Raw genomic sequence first — 26,913 nt, 5'->3', positions numbered from 1 at the left:
GCACTGTCTTTTTGGACATTCTGCTTTCCTGATTTTATCTGGACATTGCTTTCTATAAACCTTTGTTCTCAATGTAGGACTTTGTAAGGTAGAGACAGGGTGTCAAAGACTATGGGGGCTAAGATTAGAATGGAACTGTATTCATTTATGGCAGAAAATGCAATTCATCAAAAAGATGACCCATCAACACATCCATTGCTTGTCACACAACAGTACAGATGTTTTGAAGGCTCCTTATACTCACTGTAAAGTCACTGTCTAGACAGCTTCCACCAGTGTGCACTTGTGCTAGCGGTAGAGCTGGAAGACCAGCTGCCCCTGTAAGCCTGCTGATGGAGCATCAGCGGGATGGAACAGTTAGCAGAAAGATGGTGGCAGGATGGGCCGTGAGCCCTAGCTAGCTCTGCCCCTTCAGCCTTTTGTTGTGAGCAGCCATTGGTGGTCAATATTTTCTGTAAAACCTGAACTCAAACCAAACCAAACTAAAAAATAACAATAGCAACAATAACAATAAAAACATCACTTTCAAGCTCATTAGCAGAAATAAGGATTCCAAGAGAATGGACCAAGTCACAGCACATTTAAATCTAGTGTCTCTATTGGTGTCAATAGGTCAGCATATTTTTTCTTAAATCTTCTTTCTTTGCCTCATTTTTCAGGTGGCAAAAATATATGACTGAGTAGCTTTGAATTGTTTTATATTTCTCATGTATAGCAATTTAGTATGTGTTCTTTGGACTATGCCCTCCCCCACCTTATACACAGTCAATTTTTTAAACAAAATTTTCTGAACATTGGGTTTATTATTTTTATATCTGACAATATACTGGGCATCGATATTCCCTAATACACACACACACACACACACACACACACACACACACACACACACACACTCCAAACCCAGGAATATATTATGATTTAACCAGTGCCCTTTGCATGGATATCTGGTGTGTTTTAGGACTTTATTATTATGAACAATTAAACAATACATTTTTTTGTACACAGGTGTAAATATGTTTGAAAGATAGCTTTCCGTGTGTGGAACTGATCCAGCAAACAACATTCAAAGCTTTGCTATACAGTAATCCTATTTCATGTAGTCAAGGATCACTTCTAGAATTTCATGTAGATTTGGAGTGGTTTGTTGACATTTTAATGACTTTGAAAGGTTGTCCATGAGCCACAACAGAACAGTGTATGAGACAATAGAAGTTCTGTAATAACTCATTAAGCAATAGTTTTTATATACTTACTATACACAAAACTCTTGTGGTTCATATACAGAGGTAAATTATAAATGATCTTCTTGGACTCTTATGGAAGGAAAATGAGTATTTTACAATCAACAAAAGAGAAGATGTGATGCATCAGGGATTTAAAATGTGGAGGCGGATCTTATCTGGGGAATGAACTAAACTCAGAGAAAGCAATGTTTCTACTAGGACCCTGAAATAGTTGGTTAGAGAGAAGGGCAGTAGATACTCAAGATAGAGAAATGGCTTGTGGGAAACACAACTCCCGGAGATGAGGAGGAGTGTGAGATACTTGAAGACATCCCATCTGTATTGACTGAAATAGAAAACCAGAGTGGTAGTGACTAACGCTAGCTAGATAGGTAGGGGTTAGCTCACATGCATCTTGTAGCCCATGGAAGATTGGGAGTCTTTTTCTAAGCCGTATCGGAACCAAATAAAGGGATCTCTTTCCCCCTCTCTGTTATATGCATACATATTTATGTGTAAATGCACTTGACTTTGAGCATATACATGGAAGCCAGAAGTATGGAACTTGCTTGTTTAAGCTAGATTGCCCTTGGGACCCACCTGTCCTAAGCCTCTCTCCCCCAGAGCTGGGATACAGCTATGTGATCTAGTCCTGGATTTTATGTGGGTAATGGGGATGGGAATTCAGGTCCTCATACTTGTCCTCTTACCACTGAGCCATCTCCCCAGCAGAGTAAGATGATCAAATGACATTGGAAAGCATCTTTCTGCCCTGTGGATGATTGATTGAAAACAAGGGATATTAGAGATGTGGGATCCGGAAGAGGCTGGTTCAGTGGTCCAGGAAAAGACCTCGGATGTTTGGATGAGCTGAGGATGGCAGAGGCAGAGAACTAAGGGTAGAAATGGGAGATATGCAGGGAAAGAACCAGGAGGATTTGGATTTAGAGGTGGGAGAGGAGTGAGGGGTGCATTTGAAAGAGAGTTGGCCCAGACAACATTCAAAAATCCTTTGCATATTGGAGATAATAACACTGTGCGAGCCTTAATAAATCTGCCTTTTTTTTTAACTCTAAGGGGAAGAAAAGACAATCTTTAATCTCAAAGGTTATTGCTAGTTTCATTGTTTTCTGTCTGAATAAAAATAAGCCTAACAATGAGAATCATGCTTGTGTATGAGCTTTTAAATATTTGGTGATTGTTTATTTCTCAAAAGATTTATTAAGATATAAATGATATTCGGAAAGCTCTCATATTTAAAGACTACATTTTTGTAGGTTTGACTGTGTATTTATATGATGAATATGATGTGTATGTATATGATATATGATATATGATATATATATATATATATGAATATGCCATCATCACAAGGAAGACAGTGAACCCATTCATCACTTCCAAGCTTCCTGTGGCCAACTGAGGCTTCTGCTTCCTTCTCTGTCCCTTTCCAGCCATTCACCTGGGTGATTAGTTTGCATCTTTATAGAATTTTGTGTAACTGGAATGATGCGCTATTGTACTCTTTTGTGGGTTTTAGATTCTTTTCTTTAAGAAAACCTTTGTTTATTAAGACAGTCCCAGGAGACTGGTACTCAGAGACTGCACTTCAAGGTCACTGACTAAGTGATTCACATCCACTCTCACATGCCCTCTTGATGTACACAGTCTGTGGCATTTCATTCCTGTGGAGATGTGACTAAACAGGGCAGAGAGTGACCTGATGTCTTCTGGGGGTGGGGATTGAGATTATAACATGGCGTGTCTGAGATGAGCTCCTGACTTCTCACCTAGTGGCAGAGCAAGCAGATACAAGTGGCCTTAAGGGGTGTGGGGCTTCCCTTGGCTTCTCATCACAATTCTGAGCAGATCTGTGCTGAAGGTGTGTGGGTGGGGTGTTGGAGAGATGGCTTGCAGAGGATCTGGGTTTAGGTTCCAACACCAGCATGGTCGGTTACAATCATCTGTAACTGCAGTCCCAGAAGATCTAATGCCCTCTTCTGGCCTCTGTAGAGTGTTTGCATAGCAAGCAGAGGTGCACATATGTACATGTATGTACATATATGAAGAAACACATATAGCACAAAAATGAATAGATCTTATTTTAAAGGACAGCAGGATGATTTTTTGTTGTTGTTTTCCTCTGCTCTGGCCAGAACAGCTTGATTCTGATCTACTTATGCACACCCTTGAACACACGATATTCAAAAGTTTGGAAAGCACTGAAGTAATTGAAGTTTCCACTTGGAGATTGTAACCCGAGGCCTTAGCAGGGCTGACAGATAAAATGTAGATACCTAATCAAAATTGAATTTTAAATGAGCAAAGAATATTTTTTTGGTATAAATTGGCCTTAAATATTACATGTGACATACTTATATTAATTTCCCCTCATTTTTACTACATGGATGGGCATGAAACTGTCCTGTCCAAGAGAAGGGCAAAAGTGAACGGTGTGAGGAACGGACTGATTATTCTAATGAGCTGCTGCCTGTCCACAAGTGGTCCTTGCCCAGAGTGCCTTGTGCTAAACACCAGATCCTCCCTGATGGGAAGCCAAGAGTGACTTCCTGCAGAGCCATGCCCGCTCAGAGGCTGGCGTGAGAGAAGCTGATGGATGCAGATTGAGTGAGGCCAGTGCCCACCCAGCTTTCATTGTATCTGCTTCCTCACCTTCTGCCCTCCTTCCTTACCTGGGTCTTGGGGTATGTGTGTAGTGCAGGATTTCTGGGGTGATGAGAGACACCCTGGTCCTGGCATTGATGCTTGGTGGCAGGGCACCCTGAATTTTTGTTTTGAGAGCGTCTTTTTTTTTTTTTTTTTTTAAATCCGGAACTTGAGGGCAAGAGGCATACTTGGAGGGAGGAGATGAGGAGAGAGACGAAGGTTGAGAGTTAACAAGCAGAATCACTCAGTGCTCTTTCCTCTTCCTCTTCCCTGCCCTGGCCTCATTAATACAAGGAGGCTAATATTTGGCTGCGGAGTGCGGGCAGGACTGGAGCTCTCTCCAGGGGCTCTGTTAAATGTCATAAATTGTGAGCGTGCAGTTAGAGGAGTTTGTGAATGGCATCTGAGCCTCAGGCCATCTAGTAATATTTATACGGTGGAAGTTCAGCTGTTTTCCTTTTAGAAAAAGTTTCTGATTTGATTCATAAGATGTCCATCTTAATCACTGTTTCTGGGCTCCAATGGAGAAGACTCTGCGATCCAAGTGCCAGGGGTCTATTCTTGGGGAAGATTCATAGACTCCCATCCAGGGCCTTTTATTCTGCCCCGTGCCTTCTTTCTCTTAGGAGTGCAGTCAGGAACAAGGTCTCTAGCTATTGAGAGTAAAGGGAATCACACTTATTTTAGTCTATAAAATCCAGAGAATAAATTAAACATGCCGTCCTAGCCATGTTCAAAGGTCATGAAACCCCATAGCAGTCATGATGGAATATTACCAAAAGTAATAAAATCCCAACGCACTCATTCTTGGAACGTATTTGCAAGCCCTGTTTAAAGTTGTACATAGAGACAGCCATTTGTCCCAGGAGCAGCAGTGCCAGGTGGATAACCCCCACGGTGAAAAGTGAGGACCCAAGGCTCAGGTTTCCGTCACAGAGACAAACACAAGATGATGCGAGCTGCCCACACATAGGCAGCCATCTCAAACCCATAGAGCATCATCCCAACACAGTCACCGTTTGGCCCCAGCCTGCATGTTTACTCTAATCTCATTCAGTACATCTTTAAGCACCTGCATGTTGAGAGTGTTGGCTTCCTAATTTTTTACACACACACACACACACACACACACACACACACACACACACACACACAAGCAAATCCATCTCACCTGGGCTTCTTTATGGCCATTCCAGACAATTCTGATCTATAAAATCCAAAGAATAGATTAAAAATGCTGTCATAGCCAAAAAAGATTTCCCTTTTGCTTCAAAGTATAACTATCCCTTGGTTGTTTATCCCTGTATGACCTTGAAGTTGGTTTGTACGGTTACTCAAGTCTTGTGTTTTTGCTTAATGCTCTCGGCTCCATAACTGGGCAATTCAGTAGGGACAGGCTGTGTATGAGTGCAATAGTTTCTCAGTCAGAGACACTAAAGAAATCAGGGGCTGAGGGCTTAATTTTATAGTTTTGGACTCATAAGAGGATCACAAAAGAGGTACGTGGAGCACTTCCTGGACAATTGGGATGCTCGTGGTGTCTTTTGGAGTGGCTAATGTCTATGGTTTAACACTACATGTGAGCAGATGGCCACATTCTTATAACATCCTGGTCTACACAAACTCTCCTCTTCTCAAAGTGTTCTGTAGGGCACAGTAAAACTTTTCTTGTAACATCCTTATCTATACAAACTCTCCTCAGAGTGTTCTGTAAGGCATGTAGAGTTATGGGAGGCCAGGAACACCAAATCAACCATCATCAATGACAGCAACAACCATGAGTAGGCTGTGCCCTTTCTTCTTCTGGCATAACTTTGGTTGCTATAGGATTCATAATTGTAAGCCTATAGTATAGGGTATTAGTTATGGATTTACCTATTAATTGCCATTGATTGTCTTTTCCATTAATTCTAGAGCTGTGATTCAGAAGAAACTCAAGGTCAAGTTACATGATACCTGCACCGACTGCAGGTCTAGTCATGATTTGTTCAACACATTAAGGCTTCCTTTAGAAGGTGACAGGGAGACCTGGAATGGCTCTGACAAGAGCATGAAAGCATGCTGGAGGGCTTTTGACTCAAAACTTGGGTCCCAAGACTTTTTTTTTTCCCAGTGAGTGATTGGGCATCTCATGGGGGCCCTGTGACTTGTAGGAAGAGTCACTGAGAACTGGGAGGAATTTTGTGCCTTTTCCCTCTGTGAGGTCTCCAGGCTCATCTTTGTGGTACTTTTGGTCTCTGGCTGTCCTCAACTATCCCCAGTGCCTAACAAGAGTTGTTTGTCCTCATTCCAAGAGGGAAGAGACCATCTGGGAACAGAGAGTGACGGCTGCCTTTCTTTTATATTCATCATAAAGTTCGATAATCCACATCCAGCTTCTACACTAGGTGGTAAGTATGAGTAATTATGGAATAATTAAATGTGCAAAGGGTTGCCAGGACTGTTAAAAGAGCAATTATGTAGCTAACTCCTCTGGGCTGCCTTCACTGTGAGCTGAAATAAAATAATTTGAAATATAACATCAGATTCCAGAGTGAACATTTTAGAATCCTCTTCAACCCATAATGGAACTTTCTGTCTCAAAATTTAATGAACATGTATCAGTCCCAGAGCCTCAAACAAGGACAGGGATGAAAGGGATCCAGACTGAGCCATAGTACACTGCTCTTAAGGGGAAATCCCTTAGAACATGCACAGAAAGAGATAAGGCGATGTGATTCCCAGATGCTGGTGGCCTGTATCAATCAAGACGCCTCTTGGAGCCCTGCTTATTGTAATTTGCTTCACATGCCAGGTAAGTAGCTTGACTGTAGCCCTGCTGTATAATCTTGATGTGGGAGTCCCCTCTGTGTGCTGTGATTACCATTAATGAAAAAAGAAATTGCCTTGGCCTGTTGATAGGGCAGAACTTAGGTAGGTGGGGAGGACTGGACTGAATGCTGGAGAAAGGAGGGCGGAGTCAGGGGACACCATGGATCCGCCACTGGAGATAGACATGCCGAAACTTTGCTGGTAGGCCATGACCTCATGGTGATATATAGATTAATAGAAACAAGTTAAATTAAGATGTAAGAGTTAGCCAATAAGAAGCAAGAGCTAATGAGCAAAGTGATGATTTAATTAATACAGTTTCTATGTGATTATTTTGGTTCTGGGCGGCTGGGACAAACAAGAACACAATCTTCACTTTGGGATCCAGGTTAACCAGTCATGACATTCATAGAAGTGACATAAGAGATAAGGTAGTAAAACCATGCCATATCTTCTAAAAACCCTGCTCAGATGTGGCATTTATCTTTTTAAAAATTTCATTTTGGGGGTATGTGTGAGTGTGTGTGAATGTATGTGGGCTAGCACATGTATGTGAAGGTTGTGGGGGGGACAAGTTGCATGAGTTAGTTCTCTTCTTCCCTCATGTGAGTTTTGGGGATTGAACTCAAGTCACTGGGCTTGGCAGAAGGCACCTATATCCTCTATCATCTTGCTCGCCTGACACATGTCTTTTCTGCTTGCAAAGTGGAGAATATTCTTTTCCTTAGGCTTCTGTAGCTGACCTGAATGATAAGCATGCATTGGGCAAGCTAAGGCTCATGGGCTGAATTCTGCCCAGCACTGATGTTATACAACCTGAAAGCAAAGAACAGTGGTCACATTTTCTTAAGTTTGAAATAAATCAAAATAAATAAAAGAGGAAAACGATTCCATATAAATTAAAAAAAAACATGACATTCACACTGGAGTGTTTTTAGATAGTGCTCTTGTTTATATCATCTTTGTATGTGTGTTCCTGTGTCTTCAGATGGTGTGCATGTGTTTGCAGACAGAAGGCAGAGTGTAATCTCCAGTAACATTCCTCAGCTGCTATCCATCTTTCAAACTCTTATTTTATTTTTGAGAGTATATACTATAACTGCATCATCTCTTCCTTTCCCTTTCTTCCATCCAAACCCTACCATACATACCTTCTTGCTTTCTTTCAAATTCATGGTCTCTTTTTCCATTAATTGTTTTGATATGCATATATGCATATATATATTTCTAGATGTTACCTGTTAAGTCTGTATGTCACTTTCCTTTTTAAAAAATATGAAACACTTCACAAATTTGTATGTCACCTTTATGTTGGGGTTATGATAATCTTCTCTGTATTGTTCTACCTGTATGCCACCTGTATGTATGGTTTTAGGAATGATTATTTGGTATTGGACGATTGGTCTTCCCTGGGGCAGAACACTTCTGTTCCCATCTTTCCTCAGTTGCCCCTGGTTCTCTGTGTAGGCTTGAGGCCTCAGGCTTTGCCCTATCCCTCTATGCTTGCTTTCCTTCATCTTATGTTGGTGACATTTTATAGCTTTAACTTCCGACAGTCTCACAGCAAACCTTTTTTTTTTTTTTCCACAGAGTCTTTCACTAACCTGCAATCTGTCATGTAGTCTGTGCTGACTGGTCAGTGAACCCTAGGTCTCTGCCTTCCAGGACTGCGGTTACAAGCTATACCTGGGTCTTTAAAAATGTGGGTTCTGGGGATCAAACTTGTTCTTACAAGGCAAGTGCTTTATAGATTGAGCAATATCTTTCTGACATTATATATTTTCTATGGCTGTTCGTGTGCAGCAGCAGGCTTGAGCAAAAGCGGATCAAGATTTAGGTCCTCAGAATTAAAACACTTACTTTCCGGCCTTTCACAAAGATCTTTCCTGCACACTGACCGGTATCACCGATCAGAAGTCAGCTCGTCCAGGGAGAAGGTCAAGAGTGTCAGCTGCATTTTCTCCTTTTCAATCTTTGTGGATCATGCGCTTGGCCTCCAGGGTCACTCTCTCTATCTGTGCATAGCAAACAGAGTGGCTCAGATCACCCGATTGTCTTAGGGTTTTATTGCTGTGATGATATACTGTGACCACAACTTTTATAAAGGAAGGCATTCAATCGGGCTCCCTTACAGTTCATAGGGCTAGTCCATTATCGTCATGTTAGGGAGCATGGGGAGTGCAGACAGACGTGGTGCTGGAAAAGGAGCCAAGAGTTCTACCTTCAGATCCGAAGGCTGCAGGAAGAGTGCGTGACACACTGGGCCTGGCTTGAACTTCTGAAATCTTTAAGCCCACCCCAAGTGACACACTTCCTCCAAGAAGGCCATACCCCCTAATAGTGTCACTCCCTATGAGCCTATGGGGGTCATTTTCATTTAAACCTCCACAAGGACGGATGGCCACTCCCATCTCTATACAGGAAGTTTCTTTCTTCTGACTTGGAGCACATTCAAAATGACATATGAATGAGAAGTAATATGAAAAAAATTATCCTAAACAATACTAAAAAACAATGATAGCCTGGGTGGGGGTTATATTGTTAGTAGATACAGTAGGTCAATGATAAATTCTTATAAATTAATAGAGAAAAGATAAATGTCTCAATTCATTCTAATTACTTTACTTGTTTTCTCCAGAAGTTATTTGCCAGTATTATGAGTTCCACATGGATGTATGGGAAAAGCTTCTTGTGAAAGACTGCTAGCAGTGACATTTCATGTTCAGTACTGATGACCATTTAAATAACAATTCTAGAGGCAGAATCAAAGTCAGTTAGTATGATTAGCTTTCCTCTAGGCCAACCACCCCAAAGCGGAGCTTTGCTGGATTCCTTTCTAGCCTCTCTATACCTGCCTTGTGCCTTTGTTCACTACTCTTTGACTTGGATTCCCCTGGCTACCATAGGCCAGATCCTGTTCTTCTTTTAGCCTAGTCAAGTACTATTTCTCTGGGAAGTCTTTTGTACCATGTTGGCAGTGTCTTATTCTTTGCCCTTTATCTACTATGGGGAACTCAAGGGACAGTCCTCTAAACAAAGAGATCTTCTGCTCTTTCTGAAGCATATTCTCTGATCGCACATGGGATCTGGGCTTGTGGGCACAGAGTTAACTGTTGCTGCAGAGCAATGGTTGGTCTTGAAGGATGGGGTTGTAGGGTAAACACTCCAGCATCCTTATCTTTCTTTTTACTGATTCTGACTCCTGTCGGCCTGTGTGTGTAGAGCCCAGCTTCTTACAGATGTAACTGTGAGAAGTTCATTTTAGGATTCTTTACTGACTTGCTTCCTTTGTCTTTTCTGTCTTCCCTACATGATGGAATGTTCTAAGATATCCCCCCACCTTTTCCTCTGCTTTAGTCACTGTTCTGTTGCTGTAAAGGGACACCATGACTAAGAAAGGCCATTCTTATGAAAGAAAGTAAAAGAAAGTATTTAATTGTTGGCTTGCCGTTATCATTATCATCATGGCAGGGGACATGCTGGGAACATGGTGGCACCTCTAGCGCTGGAAGAGTAGCTAAGAGCTACATTCTGATCAAGAGAGAGAGAAAGAGAGAGAGAGAGAGAGAGAGAGAGAGAGAGAGAGAGAGAGAGACTGGATCTGGCATGGGCTTTTGAAACCTTAAAGCCCACCTTTCCTTCAACAAGGTGACATATCCTAATCATTTTAATTCTTCTTAATAATGCCACTCCTGATGACTCTAGTGCCACTCCCTGGTGACCAAGTCTTCAAATCTGTGAGCCTGTGGCCGTTATTACTCAAGCCACCATACTCTCAAACTGCTTATGTCTATATCTTTACCTCAGGAGCTGCTTTGTGGGTGGGAGTTTCCAGCTCCAGACAACATCTATGATGTTACAAACACACACATAATTTTTTCCCTTGCTTGCGTCAACCCAAACGTTCTGCATCTAGTGAATTTTACCTCATTTTGGAGAGATTTACTCCTGTGACTTACATTCTATATCAGGGTCCCACTGTTTGAAGCTGGGAGCCTGATGAATTTCCTTTTGTTTTCCACATTGCAGAGCCCAGCTCTTTGCACAGAGCAGATGTTCAGCCTTGGTTGTTGAGTGAATAAATTAGAGATGGATGATTGACAGGACTCCTCCCACTTTCTGCTTCGCTGCTGAAGACTTTGCAAAGAACATCCCATAGGGCCGTACCTGCAGTCTTCAGCACATGGGGCAAGCTCAGTAGATCTTAGTAGGATTAAAGATGCCCCTGTTTGGTGGAAACAAAACAACCTTCAGCCGGGGCAGCTAGCATAGTTTCTGATCAGACCTGTGTCTGCTTTGTGGTCGGTCAAGCCAAGGAGCCTCAAGAAGCCTTCATATTCTGGTGACAATAGAGGCTATTTTCAGCCAAATCTAGTTAGATAGGACTTTGTGGAAATAGCCCAAACAGTCTGGACTCTGTCCCTGTCTTTCTGCGTGAGCCTCAGGATTGGCCGGCAGCAAGAAGGTCGCCTGTGTCTCTGACAGCTGTCAGTGGCCCACAGATGGAGTGAACCAACTCAAGTTGTAGCCTGGAAAATTCAGAGTACTCTGAACCACTGAAGGAAAGTCTTACTGTCCTTATGGTAGTGCCCCAGGGTCTGATCTCAGCCTAAGGAAACCCTTAGGGGATGGTTCCGCTGGAGTCTACAGACTGGGGGACGTGAGCCCATATACTTCTTTTTTGAAGGAATAGTAACTTTTATTTTTGAAGGGATTCAGACTTTAGCTGCTGGAAATGATGTCACCCTGGCCTGGGTCTATACTTCAGGACCCACATTGGTAGAAGCGATGTTTACTTTATAAAGAGAATTGGTATATTAGGATAAGACTCCCAAAATGAAGTATAAGACAAGGCACTATGTTGCATTAAATTGCTGCCCAGCAAAACCACTCTCAGGAAGAGAACTTGGGAGCAGCTATTGGCCTGAACCACATGGAAGTTACCTCAACAGGTTCAGCCTCTGCTGCCTGCCACGTTGTTGAGGACAACAATGATCCCGGAAGGACAACTGGAAAACTATGAGGGACAAACTTTCCGGGCATGGTATAGACCCACTTTTATGTCCTTTCTTTCCATGGTTTTGTCTTTTCTCCATTTTATTTTCTTTCTCATTTCTATTATACTTTGAGAGAAAGAATAATAAAGTATGCGATATTCTTGAAGCATGTTGCACTATATCGTTAATAAATTATTAGCCAACTAGTAATTGATTGATCTGCTTCTTGGGTACTGCAGAGGCAGTTGCAGGAGTAGACAGGCTCCCAGCTTCTGGTCAAGAGAGTCACAACTAGAATCCCCTGTTTCCAGTTCTTTTCAGAACTGTATAGGTCCCAGGTTTTGGGGATTGCCCATGGTGCTTCCCAGGCTAGGCCAGTTCTCACCTTTGATCCTGGAAGCAGAGAATTTTGGGGAATCCAATGCTCCTGTTGCCACTAAGTTACTTTAGGCAGAGTTAGGAGTTTGAGAAAGAGGAAAAATCACAGAAGCACTTGGTTCAAGGAGGTGGTACTGTACATGTTTACCTCCAGAATGGAAGCAACAAGAATAGTTGGTTAAAAAAGAGAAATGTGTTCCCTATGGCGAATGTCATGTAATTTAGGAAAGCAATTAAGGACTCATTAATTTTTAGTATTAAGAAGAATTTCCACTGATCAGTACCCTTGGAAGAGACTTCTTGGGACTGACATAGGCCCTCTACACATGTGTGACAGTTGTGTAGCTTGGTCTATTTGTGGGACTCCTAGCAGGGATATCAGGACCTGTCCCTAACCCTTAGGCTGGCTTTTGAGAACCTATTCCCCATACTGGGTTGCCTTATCCAGCCTTAATACAAAGACAGGAGCCTAGTCCCACCTCAACTTGATATGCTATGCTTTGTTGACACTCATTGGAGGCCTGCCCCTTTCTAAACAGAAACAGAGGAGGAGTTAATGAGGGTGGTGCAGACGTGAGGTGGGGGGGTCTAAAACAGAGGGAGAGGAGAGAGGGGAAACTGTGATCGGGATGTAAAATAAATGAAAAAATTTAATTAATTAAAAAAAAAGGAAAAGAAAAAAGTGCCATTGGTTTACAAAGATGCAGGAGTCCTGTGTGGATAATGATTGTCACCATGGATGTTTTTGTTAGGATGATGGGGACAAGTGAGACAGTGAGAGAGAAAGCAGACATTTGTGGGGTAAATCTACGTTAGAGCGAAAATAATTTTACAACTTCTTGTAGGGAAGAGTGAGAGCTACCTTCTGCCACAGCCTAGCTGCTGGCCACCCTTTCTCTTTTTTTTTATTTTCTTTCTTTTTTTTAAAATATTTATTTATTTATTATGTATACAATATTCTGTCTGTATGCCTGAAGGCCAGATGAGGGCGCCAAACGTCTTTACAGATGGTTGTGAGCCACTATGTGGTTGCTGGGAATTGAACTCAGGACCTTTGGAAGAGCAGGCAATGCTCTTAACCACTGAGCCATCTCTCCAGCCCCACCCTTTCTCTTACTTTTAATTCAATTTACCTATATGCTCTTTGTAAAGAATCGGAGGGCTTAGTATGTCTATATTAATCTTTGTCAGTTGTAGTGAGTCCAACTATATCTACGGTGTTGTGCTCTGTGTTGGTATGCAGACCCGTCAATCAAATGCTAGTAGCTTGAGGAGCCGACTCTCCCACTGTAAACCTCTAGTGGAAGTTGGAATGTTGACATGTCAGAGACTCTTACTTTTGTACAGTGGAATGACTCTAACATGCTTATGGATGAGAGAATGTAAGAACAGGGAACACTCCCAGATCCACAAACTTTGGTGTATTTGCCTTTAGCTGCTTACAGCCACCCTGCACCTGTAGCGATGGATAGACTCACCAATATGATACACCACCTTGAAGTGTGTACCTGCAGGGGACATAGAAGTTGCTTGGCCTTCGAGGAATGACATGGTGGCTGGAGTGTCATACAGATGGACAGGGATAGGGGAAACACTTTGACTGGAAGGTCATTAGAGGTTTAAGTCACAGTGAAAGACTCCTGTGTCTACACAGACAGAGGAAACCAAAGGCCAGTGAAGCTTCATGCAGGAGGAAACACATATCACAGAGAAGGCATTGGGGGAACCCGTGGATTGTAGAAGACTAAAAAGCAAAAAGAAAGAAAGAAAGAAAGAAAGAAAGAAAGAAAGAGAGTCCAGATAGCGTGGCATAACAGAGCTCCTGTCACCTGTAGAACTATGGTGAATAGAGCTGTACTGGTTACTTGTTTTGTTTCTTTGACATAGTACTGACAAATGAGATTCAATGAAGGAAAGCTTACAGTTCCAGGGTACAGCCAACCATGTCAGAGACGTCACAGAGGCAGGACTTCCGGGAAACGGGTCACACGTCATTGGCATCACCAAGCAGGGGGAGACGAATACTTGCGTATATTTTCTTCTTTTTATTTTCTCTGGCACCACCGCCCATGGAATGTGTGCTGTCTACAGTCAGGCGGGATCTTCTCTCCTCAATCAACCTGAACAAGATGACCTCTCACAGGCATGCCTAGAAATTCATCTCCATGGCAGCTCTAAACCCCAACAATCAAGACCGATCATCACAACAACCAGTCTACAACGCTGCGGATGGAGCACCATCCTAAGTAATTAGGGTAGGCAGAATAATGGTTATGAGATGTCCATGTTCTAATACCTAAACTCCCTGAACATGTTATCATTACATGACAAAATGGGCTTTATAGATATTACATTAGGGACACTGAAAATGGATGTTATCCTGGGCTACCCCAGTAAATCTGATTGAATTAAAAGTGTTCTTTGAGGCGGATAATCTTCAAGGCTTTGGCCTGTGGGAGATCTCCCAATAGAGAATGATCAGAGAGATGCAGAGTTGTGGGCTTTCCAGATGGAGGCTTAGGCTTCATCCAGGGGTGGAGGCTGCCTCTGTGAACTGGAAGAGGCAAGGAAGTAGACTGTCTGCTGAGCCTTGATAGAAGAAGGCAGCCTTGCTAAGACATGAGTCAGGGAGGCCGACATCTATTCTAAAGTAGCAAGAGCAGAGAAGTACAGTGGTGGAGAACAGAACTGAGTGGCCGTAAGGCTCTGAGACTGCCTCTTCCTCCATTGTTTCTTAATCCAAACTGGCTTATTAGATATTTCTCCCCCGGAAGAAGAATCTTCCATTAGTTTCACAAACTCCCAGAGAACATGACAGCATGAAACATTAAGGTCAAGACAAGTAGATATAGTAGTTAGCTTATCTTGATTTTTTTTAGAAACATTTTCTCATTGATCAAAGACACTTTTTTCCCTTTCTTTTTCTACTCATCCAGAATAGGCCACGGAAGACACGCTGCTTTTGAAATGGGTTCACATTGTTAGGGTTTTGTACTCCAGGACCTGAGGAAATAACTTTCACATGTTTCCTCTTAGCTGCCACGACGGGTCACTGACACCTTAAGAGATGAGATTTAATTAAAATGTGAGCCACAAGGTGACAGTGTGATTCCCAGAGCAAGCTGGTGGAGCAAGCCAGTGGACCGAGCTGGTGGAGAGAGCTCAGCATGGCCCTGGCTCTGAGTCATTTTCAAGAGTGAAGAACTAAGGATGCAGAGATAGAGTAAGGTAGTGTAGACCACAGTTCTTGGCCAGGGACACAGGGTGGCTCCAGAAAGGGACCTCCTGGAAAAGTGGCCGTTCAGTAAAATGTCTCCAGTGTCTGTTTGGAAGGATTACGGTGAATTTTTATAGGCAAATCAAAAAGACTTTGGAAAGATCACGGGTCTATCCTATTTCTTCCTAGAATGTTCCTAGGAAAACAATGTTACAGTTTTAGGGGATGAGAAGGTGCAGAAAGGGTTTTCCTTTCCAAAGATTAAAAATAACTTCTACTTTCTAACATCTAAAAAACATGTCCTTGATTAATGAGAAAATTGTGGACCAAGAACCCACAATTCTCCCAAATCATTGTTTTCTGGAGCTGTTTCTAACATAGGATCATAATTCTTTGTGTAGTCTTTTCTAGGGAAAGAGCTGTCTCTGTTTTTATTAATGCCCCATAACTCCTACAAGGTTCCCCATCTAGCATGGAGCTAAACAAAATCCTTCCAAAACTCAGATCACATTCTGGAGTATATGGGAAAATGATTCGACACAGCTTTCAGAGGTGATGGAAGTGACAACAGATCGACTCATCACATGCCACAGTGTGCTATGGATGCAGGTATGAGTCCAGGGAGCACTGTATGAGCCTCAGACAAGTGAATATTCATTATTTTTGTGTGTTGCTTTTTTTTCTAGGTTTTCTTGGCAGGGCATGGCATTTTACTTAAGATTCATTTTTCATAAATGATGGTCCAGTTCAAGAACCTGTGGCTTAGAGACCAGAGGTCCTAGAAGGGGCCATTGTACTGCTATTGTTCTGCTAAGTGGTCATGTTGCCAAACTGCCTTCCTAACACTCATGTTTATAGCCATGGACTGGTGCTGTGCACATCTTTCACCAGAGAAGCGTATTGCTGCAGCAGACAGAGGTTAATGCAGACACCCATAACCAGACAAAATGCCAAGAACAAGTGATGGTAGAGAGCTTGACCCTAAATAGAAATCTATATCACACCCTCAGGGAACATTGCGAATTGGGGGCAGAAAGAATTTAAGCACCAGAGAATGGGGGAATGTGCACTAAAGCGATGTCTCCTAGATATGACATAGTGATCAGACTGGTGACCTCACGGTAGCTGTGGTTACATGCACAAGACCTGCTCCAGATTGGGCCCATCAGAATCTCACCATGAACGTGAGAGGGATCCGCGAGGCCCCCAACCTTTCGTGAGTGGCTATGACAGTAGTTGCTGGGGAAAGGGTTCTCATTTCCTTCAGTGGTGTAGCCACTAATAAGTTGCTTGTAAATGACCTCCCACCAATTAAACTCAGTGGGTAATGCACAAAAAGTCAATCAATCAATCAGCCAGTCAAGTAATAGCCATGAAAGGGAAGACTTGGCAGTTTAAGTTAAACTCAAAAAGGCACAAAGCTTGGGGAGCAAAGACCTTCTGCTTCTGATATTCTATAGTAAGTTCTAGAAGTGTGCCACTGCTCAAGATGGCACAGATGGCTACAAGAAACTTTGACAAACAGGTGACTGACAGGGCCTTTGCCACCAGGTCTTTGAATACATTTCCTAGTTCTTTTCTCTTGGAATCTTGACATTTTTATAATTAGTACCTCTCTCTCCTTACTCAGAATACTTTGTGTGTACCCTTCACTAGAGATTGGGGTTTCTTACAAACCTGATGTTTTCTGCTGTGAGATATTTTCATTGACTAAAAAAAATATTTTGGGGAGGTTTAGAATTTTTTCTCTTTACCAAAAGAGTTACTGTTACCCCTCAGCATACATGAGTTATACATTTTTGATGCAATCCACCTTCATAGAAAATCTTTTCAATAAAATGGATGTATAATGAACAAGTGTAGACTCTCTCCTGTGTTATCATTCTTCTATACAATATGTACAGTGTCAGAGTTTGAATATTAATATCCCTGCCCGAGCCCCAGTTGGAGGTGTTATTTTTGGTGGTTACGGAAACTTTGGGAGATGGGACCTCATTGGAGAAGATGGATCCTTGGGAGTGGGGTATTTTGGGGTACAGTATCCTGGACCACTCCTCACCTCATTTCCTTCTTCCTGTTCACAGTGATGTGCACCACTGTCCTTCAGAACATATTCCTGCTGCCATTATTTTTGTTCTAGTGTATGGGGCTAAGCAGTTATGCATAAATCTTCTGAAACGGTGGGCCAAAACAAGCTATTTCTTTAAGGTGTTTCCATCAGGTATTTGGCAGCAACAGTGAAAGCAACAATTCACCTACTATTTATACTGTATAAGGTATTGTAAGTAATCTGGAGATGGTTTAAATCACACATGTTAGATACAAATGTTAAGTCATTTAGTATCCTCACTTTGGGGTTCTGAAAAACTATCTTCTGTAGAGATCAAGTACTGATCTTATAAGGGAAAGTTTCAGCTGTATGGTGTCCACTAATCATAGTAAAATTGTCTTTCTTCTAGTGTGTTCCATAAAGGTGACACTCTGTCCTGTTTGCTTCTCCTGTTTCTAGAACAGTGCCTGCCATCTGACAAGGATTAAAACAATGTTTTAATTTTATTTAATCCTTAATGTTGAAATTAGATAGAAGGAGAGTGGTGTTGGAGTGCATGCACTTTGGAAAATGAGTCCCAAATACAGTTTTGAAAGGTAAAATATGTGTCTATTGCTCCCACTGCTCAAAACAGAAAGCCATGGCAGCCCTGGTCAATTCAGGGCCCTGGAGTGCACTTCCTTTTGAACATTAAGACTATGACTTCTTGATGCTAAGAAGCTGGCTTAGCTAGACTTGACTTTCCCTGAATTAGCCTACTTTGTGCTGCTCATGTGGACAGAATGGCAGGGTGCTCCAGGTTTGCATCAGTCACATAAGCTGAGGTCTGTGACTTTGCTGAGAGTATTTTCCAGATTGGTTGTTCAGTGTAGTGCAATATTCTGTTTAACCAAATATCCTGGAATCACTTACAGTTTAGACACAAATAAGCACAAATCTGACAATATAGTGTTCTCTCGAGCCACATCTCACCTTTGGATGCTGACAGTGCTCTTTGGAGGACAGCCTGGACCTGGGAGTTACTCCCCATAGACCTGGCTTCAGTCTTAGAGAGTCAGCCATAAACAGAATGCTCTCAGGAGCTGATGAACTCTTTCTTTATAAGAAGATCCAGTGATCCTTGCAAAACAACACAGGAGAGAGAGAGAGAGAGAGAGAGAGAGAGAGAGAGAGAGAGGAAGCAGAAGAGAAGGACGAAGAGAAGAAAGAGGAGGAGAAGGAGGAGAAGGGAGTTGAAGAGAATGAACCCACTGAAACAGAATCCTTTTATCATGGGGCATCTTTATTTGGGGATCTGAGATCAGACTCCAACCCTGATGTTCATTCTTTCACTTCTGCATGGAGCATGCAAGAGAACTACAATATCTATTAATCAACAGACTGAGACAGATAGATGTAGGGCTACTTCAACTATGCTTTCTGGTTTGTTAAGGAGAGGGCAATTCTTTCTAAGTAAGCTGGCTTTTCACCTCTGCAGTTGTCTACTGCTGTTTCCTTCATTTAACTCTAGTAGCAAAAACAAATGGCTCATTTGTGGGTTTGAATTTGAGCCTATTTGTCCACAACACCATCTTTCAGGCTCTGCTTTTTTGTGAAAAGTTATTATTCTTTCATAAAACATCACTTCTGTAGTCCTTCTAATAATTGCTGATTGCTAGCTGTGGGAAATTTAAGTTAGAAGAAAAGTCAGTGAGTAGTTCTGAAACAAACGTGACTTCTGCAGCTGCTGTCCTTATTTTGACTAGGTGACAAGGACATCACTCTAGCATACAGCCTTTATTGATAGAGGCGATCATGCCATCTCCTTACTTAAACCTGTGGAACTTGTCAACATCTTTTGTTTGCCTTTCAAAGTGCGAGATATACTAGAAACACAAAAACGTTTAATTGAATTTATTTGATTTTTTTGTAGGTCAAAGGGGGAAGAGTGAGGAAGAGAGACTTTTGGCTACTAGTTAGGGTAGGGAGGGACAGCATGAAAGAGAAGAGAGAGAGAGACTAAGATACCAAGATTTTCTGTTAATGCCGTTGTCTATTTTTCCGAGGTGTAAGTGTACTATCTCAGCTCCTTGTTGCCTTGCCCACAGCCACACCCAGACATCCTCAAAGACATACACCGCTTCTTCCACCTCTGCTTCATACTGTCACTTGGTGTGCTAGTTTGATGCTTTGTTCCCCATTAATGGACTTATTTAGGGATGATTAGACAGTGTGGTTTTGTTGGGGATGTGTCACTTGGGGTGACACATTCAAAAGCCCACTTTCAGTCCTGTCTCTGTCTGCCTGCAAATTTCAGATCAGGGGTTTTCCCAGCTACTTCTCCAGCATCCTGTGTGTGTGCTCCCACACTCCCTACCATGATGATCACAGACTGACCCTCTGAAACTGTGAGCCAGCCCCAGTTAAATGCTTCCTTCTATGAACAGCCTTGGTTTTGGGTTTCTTCACAGAAATAAAACAGAAACTAAAGCACTTGGTAAACGTGCTTCAGTTAGTTGAACAAGGAAGTCCTGGTCTCATATTCTATTCTTTAAAACATTGACTTTATCCGCATCTCAGGTCTGAAATACATACTTGTTGTAGCATTGTTCAGGAATTAAGTTGTACAAATGTTGCCTCAAATATGAAGCTTAAATGAATTCCTTCCAAGAGGTAGTTGAGGCTTTATGCTTTGGCCTCACATTCTGCCTCTTGAACCCTTTCTTGGGTCTGTGTGCTGCCCATTACTCTTATGCTATCCTCCAGGCTTTCCTATCTAAATGTTAACTTTTTTGCTGTGATTTTAATTTTTAAAAATTTTTAACAATTTCATACATGTGTACTGTATTTACGTAATTTTCTCCTCTAACTCATTCCATGTGTTCTCTTTCAAATTCATGACCTCCAAAAAAACAAAAACAAAAACAAAAACAAAAGCCAGGTGGTGGTGTTGGTGGCGCATGCCTTTAATCCCAGTACTCGGGAGACAGAGGCAGGCGGATCTCTGTGAGTTCGAGGCCAGCCTGGTCTACAAGAACTAGTTCCAGGACAGGCTACAAAGCTACAGAGAAACCCTGTCTCAAAAACAAAAACAAATTCATGACCTCTTTTTGTTTAATTATTATTATTAACACATACAGAGACACATACCGTTTCCATGGAATACACTAAGTATTGCTCATATGTATGTGTGTTTTGAACTGACCACCTGGGGTAAAATAACCCATCAGGAGTTCCCAGAGAAAATGGATTCTTCCTCTCTCAGCAGCCACTGGTCACCTGTAGCTCCTTACATAGGTGACAAACTTGTGAGGTTCCCTCCATCCACATTGGCATGTCAACTGGTGTTGCATTAGGAAGGTCTCGTTTAGGTGACCACATTGTTGAGATTTCATGGGTGCAGCTTCTGTGTTAGAGATCTGACTTTTTAATGGTGGCATCGTTTCATTACTTTCCATTGTGGAAATTTATTTTTTCCAGGATTCAATGCTGTGATGCAAATCTTGTATATAAACCTGACCACCCTTCTTTCTATTTCTGTGCTATCAATTCCTGAAAGGAGTTATCGAGGCAGATCATGCAAACATTTAAAGGACTCTGGGTGCTTGTGTCCTCATTGCCTTCCAGATAAGTTGTCCCAAATGATGGCATTTATTCATTCATGGTGGTAGTGGCCTTACTAGATTGAACACGGTCAGTTATTGGATTTTTCCATTTGGAGAACCATGTTTCATGTGTTTTTATTGGTAGAATGGTTGAATATTTAAAAAGCCCTTTGGAAGCTTTCTGAAGAATGACCTGATGGGGAATAAGAAAGGAAGCAAAGAGCTTCAGAGATTGAAAGAGGGTGCTCCCTTGTGATTGAGAAGACAGCTGAGAATGCAGAAGGAACGATAGCCCTGGCAGGGTGTTAGAATGGGGGCCTCCCTAGAAGGATGGGACCTAGCCACGAGGCCCAGATTCCAACTGTACCTTCAACTTTTCACAAACCTCAGTGATATCACTTTTACTTTATCTTGTAGCAACTACAAAGGAAAAGCTTTCTGTTTCCCCCTTAAGTTAACTAAGACAGAAAAACTGCAAGGCTGACATAGAGCACATTCTGAGTGAGACCCATTTGCTGGCTAAGCAGTAGATCAGCACAAATTATGGGCACTTAGACATGTGTTAACCTATTAATTGAGGAAGGGGAACACTAGATGATGAGGTCTCCCTAAATGCCCTTGATCTTCCCCCTCTTGATTCCTGAAACACCAATTAGCACTCTCAGTCAATACTAAAAGCATATGGTGACGATAAACACTGCCCCATAAAGAGTCTCACCCGTGAGTGTAACAGGACATTAGCAGACCCACGTTGGCACCCCTAAGGGGTGGTGGCTGCACACTGTGATGGAAACTTACTGTTTTCCTGTTTAACTTTCTAGCTGAGAAAAAGGTTCTTTCGACATCTAAGGACAATGCAACAAAGTTGTGTGTGTGTGTGTCTGTGTGTGTGTATGTGTGTGTGCTGAGCCCTTCCCAATCTGTGTTATTGTTGTTCTCATTAGCATGTGATCTTATAGTCTGTTTTTGCTTTGGTGTAAGGTCAATTTAATTGCAAAGGTGGGTGAGGAAGTATACACAATGTACTTTGAAAATCAAAAATAACTTCTGAAACAAAGTCTAAAATTTTATCAGTGAGAAGTCATCTCTTTGCATTAAATGGGCCCTTTGACCCGGAGGTTTCTATGTCTCGGAAAGGACACATACAATTCCTTAGAATAAATGAATTCACTATGTCACAGTGCTTTTTGAAAGGAGATGAGGCCATTCTCAAGACAGGATGTACTGGTGGGCTCACCTGGGTGAAGATTCTTCCTGGTACCCTAACTGTCGGCTCTCTGTTGGCAGTAGGGTCTATCCTCATGACACCTTCCCCGTTCCATCCTGTTCTAGTGTTTCCCAAGAGTCTAGGGATTGGCTACTCCTGCTTTGTATGTCCAAAGATAGCAGACTGGTAGCCCCAAAACATTTAGGTATGAGTTCCTGGAAGCTGCCCTCCGGTTGTAACACAGGATAAAGGAAGTTAAGGCTGCAGATGGATTAATCAAGTTTTTCAATTTGAGATGGAAAGATGATTTTGGATTAACCTGGCAATTTCGAGCCTTTGTTATGTGGAAGGGAGAGACAGAAGAGAAAGTTTGAGAGCAACCAGTTCAAATACAGCTAGCTTTTTGATAGAAAATTGGAGACATGAGACAAGGAATTCTGGTCACCTTTAATAACTGGGAAAAACAAAGGAAGAAATCCTCCCCTACAGCCTCCCAAAGAAATGCATTCCTACTGACAGTGTTATTTTAGATTGGTGAGTGTCATGGTTTGAAAAAAAATGGCCCACATAGCCTCATATAGTTGAATGCTTAGTCACCAGGGAGTGGAACTGTTTGAAAGGGTTAGAAGGATTAGGAAGCCTGGCCTTGTTGCAGTAGGTGTGACCTTGGAGGAGGTGTGTCACTGGGGTCTCTCTCTCTCTCTCTCTCTCTCTCTCTGCTGCCTATAGGTTAGGATGTAAAGCTCTCAGCTACTGTTCCAGTGCCTTCCTGCATGCCACCATGCTCCCCACATTATGATAATAAACTCATCTCTGAAACTGCAAACACGCTCCCAATGAAATACTTTCTTTTGTAAGAGTTGCTTTGGTCATAGTGTCTCTTAATAACACTAGAGCACTGACTAAGACAGCAAAATCCATTTAAATGGCTAAAATCCAGAACCTTATGATAATAAGTTTGTGTAATCTTTTTTTAAGTTGGTGTAATCTTAAGTAGCATTTTAAATGACAATTTGTCACAGAATTAATAAGAAGTTCATACAGCATCCACATTGTCTGCTCCCGAGCCTGAAGAAACATTGAGTCTGTAGAGACATTGACTGAACCCCATCTTCCCAAGTTTCAGGTTGTAATAAATTTCTGATGGAACATACTGGCCCTTCTGCAGATGCTAGGTGTAAGGGAAAGGGTGCCTGGGAAGCCACTGTAGAATGCTAAGACATACCAACTGGATTAGTGAGGGAATGGGGAAATGTAGGGCTATACTGGAGGCCAAAGGTCTTTCCCCTTTCATAAGTATCTTTGCTATCCCTCTTTAGATCATTAGCGTCTGTCTATTTTCCACTTTAAACCCTCCATGTTCCTATTCATCCAGATAGTTGCTTCAGGAAGTTTGTGTTATTCAAGGCGTGAAGAGTTACTCAATCTCCTTTTCTCTAAAGCATCGGGCTGACCATAAGCAACTGTACCTTCACTCACTTCTTCAGTGTGTTAACGGGAGTTTGGCTGTATAAGCTGATGTGTGGGTGTATTTCCTCTGCTAAGGAAATGTAAACCTGAGAGTCAGGACACAAGATCTGCCCTTGAATTACTTAGCCTCTAGTTGAAGAACTGAGGTAGAACGTAATACTCACTCGGGTCCAAGGGAGATTGTGCTATATTTCCTAAGAAGCTTATTAGTGGGGCACGATAGTTGTTCAGAAGAGGAAAAGAGTTCCTTGGTATAGGAATGATGTTGAATACATGTCTGAGGGAAGTTGGAGAAATCATAAAGGCATGAATTTGCAGATCAGCAGGAAGTGAAATTTTGAGATAGCATGACTTAAATCTCCCCAAGGTGTTTGGCTAGGAGCCAACACCTGTTAAATACGATGCTAATATGGACCCTTATTATATGCACCATCGAATCTTAGCTTTCACTCATAAGCTAAGCTTTTGGGATATCTATGGTTTAGCTCTCTAATTAATAGTTATTAGACATTCTCCTGTACCTGGACACTGTCACCAGGGAGCTGCCAACCTTATGGTGCCTGGAGTGAGTGTTATCATGGCGACCTGATTCATAACCCCCGTGAAGAGGCAACACTACAGTGGCAAGCAACATTTTGCCTAACTTGGTCAACTACTGCTCCAGCTAGCACCAAGGCTTGAAAAAGTCACTTTAGGCACAAGCCTTAGTAACCTTCACGTACCTCACCTCAGATATTCTTGACGTCTCGTCAGTGGTTGCTCTGGACCTTGTGATGGCCATCTTTAATTAGGTCTAAAAGGGAGGAGCACTCCACTAGGACCTCAGCAAAGCTTGCGGTTGACAGGTACAGGGCTGCACCTATTCATAGCTTATGGTCAATTCTTTCCTAAGGCTGCGATTGGTCCTCATGTGAGGGTTGTGATTTGTCCTAGTAAACTAGAAGCTGTGCTGTGATTGGTACAAATTACAATCCTGAATCTGCATGTCATATAAGGGTCATATCTTCTTCTGGCTTCATAGCCAGAGGACTCCCTACTGCAAAGCTTCATCTTTTCTTGATAGGACCTTGTGGCTAGTGTGAGTTTGGCTTGAATGAGATTTTCAGTGTAGTCAGAGGAGCAAACAAGTAGTTACCCGCAGGAACAACAGAGTTAAATTGTTTTTTAAGAGGTGGGTTTCTTTTTCTAGGTACCTTGATGATAATGCAAGTATACAGCAACAGCATAGAGTACAGGTGCAGGGCTGTGAGTGCAGAAGGTCAGAGGGCAACCCATGTCCTAAAGGATGCTAAACCACAGGAAGGAACTGCAGAGTAGTTAAACGGAGGTGCTTTGTTATCTAAGCTTGGGAAAGGAGCCCAGGATGTATCTGCACGTCATCCTCTGTTTCCAAAGCAGACTCACTGACTTAAGGCATTAAAATGAAGAGGTTGGCATTTGCAAATATATTTAACTTATTTATCTCGCAGGCAGGGGCATGACGAGATAACTTTCTACCACTTTATATGTGGTTTAGGATGTCTAATCTCTTCATATTTTCTTTATACTGATAAAAGGTTTGACGTGTCTTGCAGTCATGAGTACAGTGGGCGCCTGTTATAATTGAGTTGACTCCACTAGGGGTTAACTCTTGTCTCCCGATGAAACCCTCACATGCTTTAAAAGCCTCTTGCCCTCGGTAACCTTAGTGCGGACGGTAGTCATACTTCTTTTAGTCCCAGAATAGGCACCTACGATTGACGTCTCTCCTTCAAGACCCTGAGTAGCTGGGTATCTGTGCCAGAAAAACCGTCACCTTAGCCAGTCCAAGTGGAGGCGACACGGCTCCCCTGCCTCCGCATCTGGGTGACTTTCTTCACCTAGAAAGGACTTCCAAGTGATGCTCATGATGTTGATAGACGAGAGTCTCTTTCTTATGACTATTCCATTGATCAGAGAAATGAAAGTGAAGCTTACTCTTAGGAGGAAGGCTCTACTGGTAGGACCGGCTTTGCCCCACCCTTGTAAAACCAAAGCTACCCAGTGGGATGGAGCATGAAGACCCACTGGGTTTTACATCCTAAAGACAGGCTGACTTCTCTACAGTTTGGGGCTCTGTTTGAGAAGGGACATACAGGTAGACCTATTTAACAAAAGTTTTTTTTATATTGGGAGGTCACAATTCTGAGAGTTTAACGGTAGATGCAAGTGTTGGGGTCGTGTTTACTCTACTCGGAATAGTCTCCCACTGGTTTGGCTTTCAGTTCCGAAAGATCAGGTTTTAGCCTGAAACTCACCCACAGTCCTCCTTTAATGGAAAAATAGTGACCTGGGATGAGGGAGGCCTGTTTGGAGCACAAACAGCTATTATTACAGTTTTAGATAACCCAGTGTAACAGAAGGCCATGTGATTGAAAAGACAGATGATAAAATCTAAATACGAGTCAAGCCTAAGGATGTGCCCTTTCTTCTAGAGCTGACTGCCTAGTTCTGTTTGTTATCTGACCCTGTAATTAGGATGGCATTCAGAAAATAGAAGGGAAGTTGGTATTCTCTTCAGAATACCCAATCTTTGCTCTGCTGCACGAAACTTTTGGCTTCAGCTTTCCCCTGTTCATTAACCATGCCAAAATTTTTAATCTAACACCACTGTTAAAGAGTGGCAGGCTTCCAGGGAAATATATCAGCCAGGCTTATTAATTTCATGCCAAGTGCTGGAGGCGTGAATGTAGAGAACGCTGTTTGACTTTGGATAATAGGAATCAGGAAGCTTAAAGGCAGGGGATAGAGATCAGGAGCCCTGTGTCTCAGGAGGAGGAGCAGGTGCAGGCTTCAAGCAAGGCCTTCAGGCCCAAAGGGGCAGCCCGTGCTTAAAACAATCTGCAGTACTGTTTTTTTCTTTTTCTCTCTTTCTCTCTCTCTCCGTCTCTCTCTCTTTTTTTTTAATTTGGCGTGTGCCTCTCACAGCTTAACAGTCCGCTGCTCCACAAAGAGGGGTAAACAGAGAAAGGGAAATTAAAAAGGGAAGTCCCAAGGTAGACCAAAACAAATTAGGGCAAACAAATTACACAGAGTCAACAAATAAACAAGGGAACATCTGTGAATATATTTTCTTGGGTTTTCTGATTCCGAATGGAACCTGGAAAATGGTGGATAAAGGTGAACGGTGTGACACAGAGTGCAGGCCTCCTGGAGGAGGTGGGGTGCTCTGAAGAAGTCAGAAGCGCGCAGGTGGCCAGTCCTGCTCCTAGCACAGCTGCAGAAGCATGATTTCCTGGTATACCCGCGGCTTCCCTTGCAAGGCATTAGGTGCTCTGTGTTCCACCA

General features: G+C 42.4%; 1 pseudogene; it reads right to left on the bottom strand.

The window, feature by feature from the left end:
• Positions 1-7,973: 7,973 nt before the first annotated feature.
• Positions 7,974-8,074, bottom strand: LOC121458582 (annotated as a pseudogene).
• Between the last annotated feature and the right edge of the window lie 18,839 nt (positions 8,075-26,913).

This window comes from Microtus oregoni, unplaced genomic scaffold, assembly GCF_018167655.1.
Source record: "Microtus oregoni isolate MIOR12 unplaced genomic scaffold, Mior012 000017F_ref0000208, whole genome shotgun sequence".
NCBI classification, from domain to species: Eukaryota; Metazoa; Chordata; class Mammalia; order Rodentia; family Cricetidae; genus Microtus; species Microtus oregoni.
This window is presented reverse-complemented; position numbering and strand designations above follow the sequence as displayed.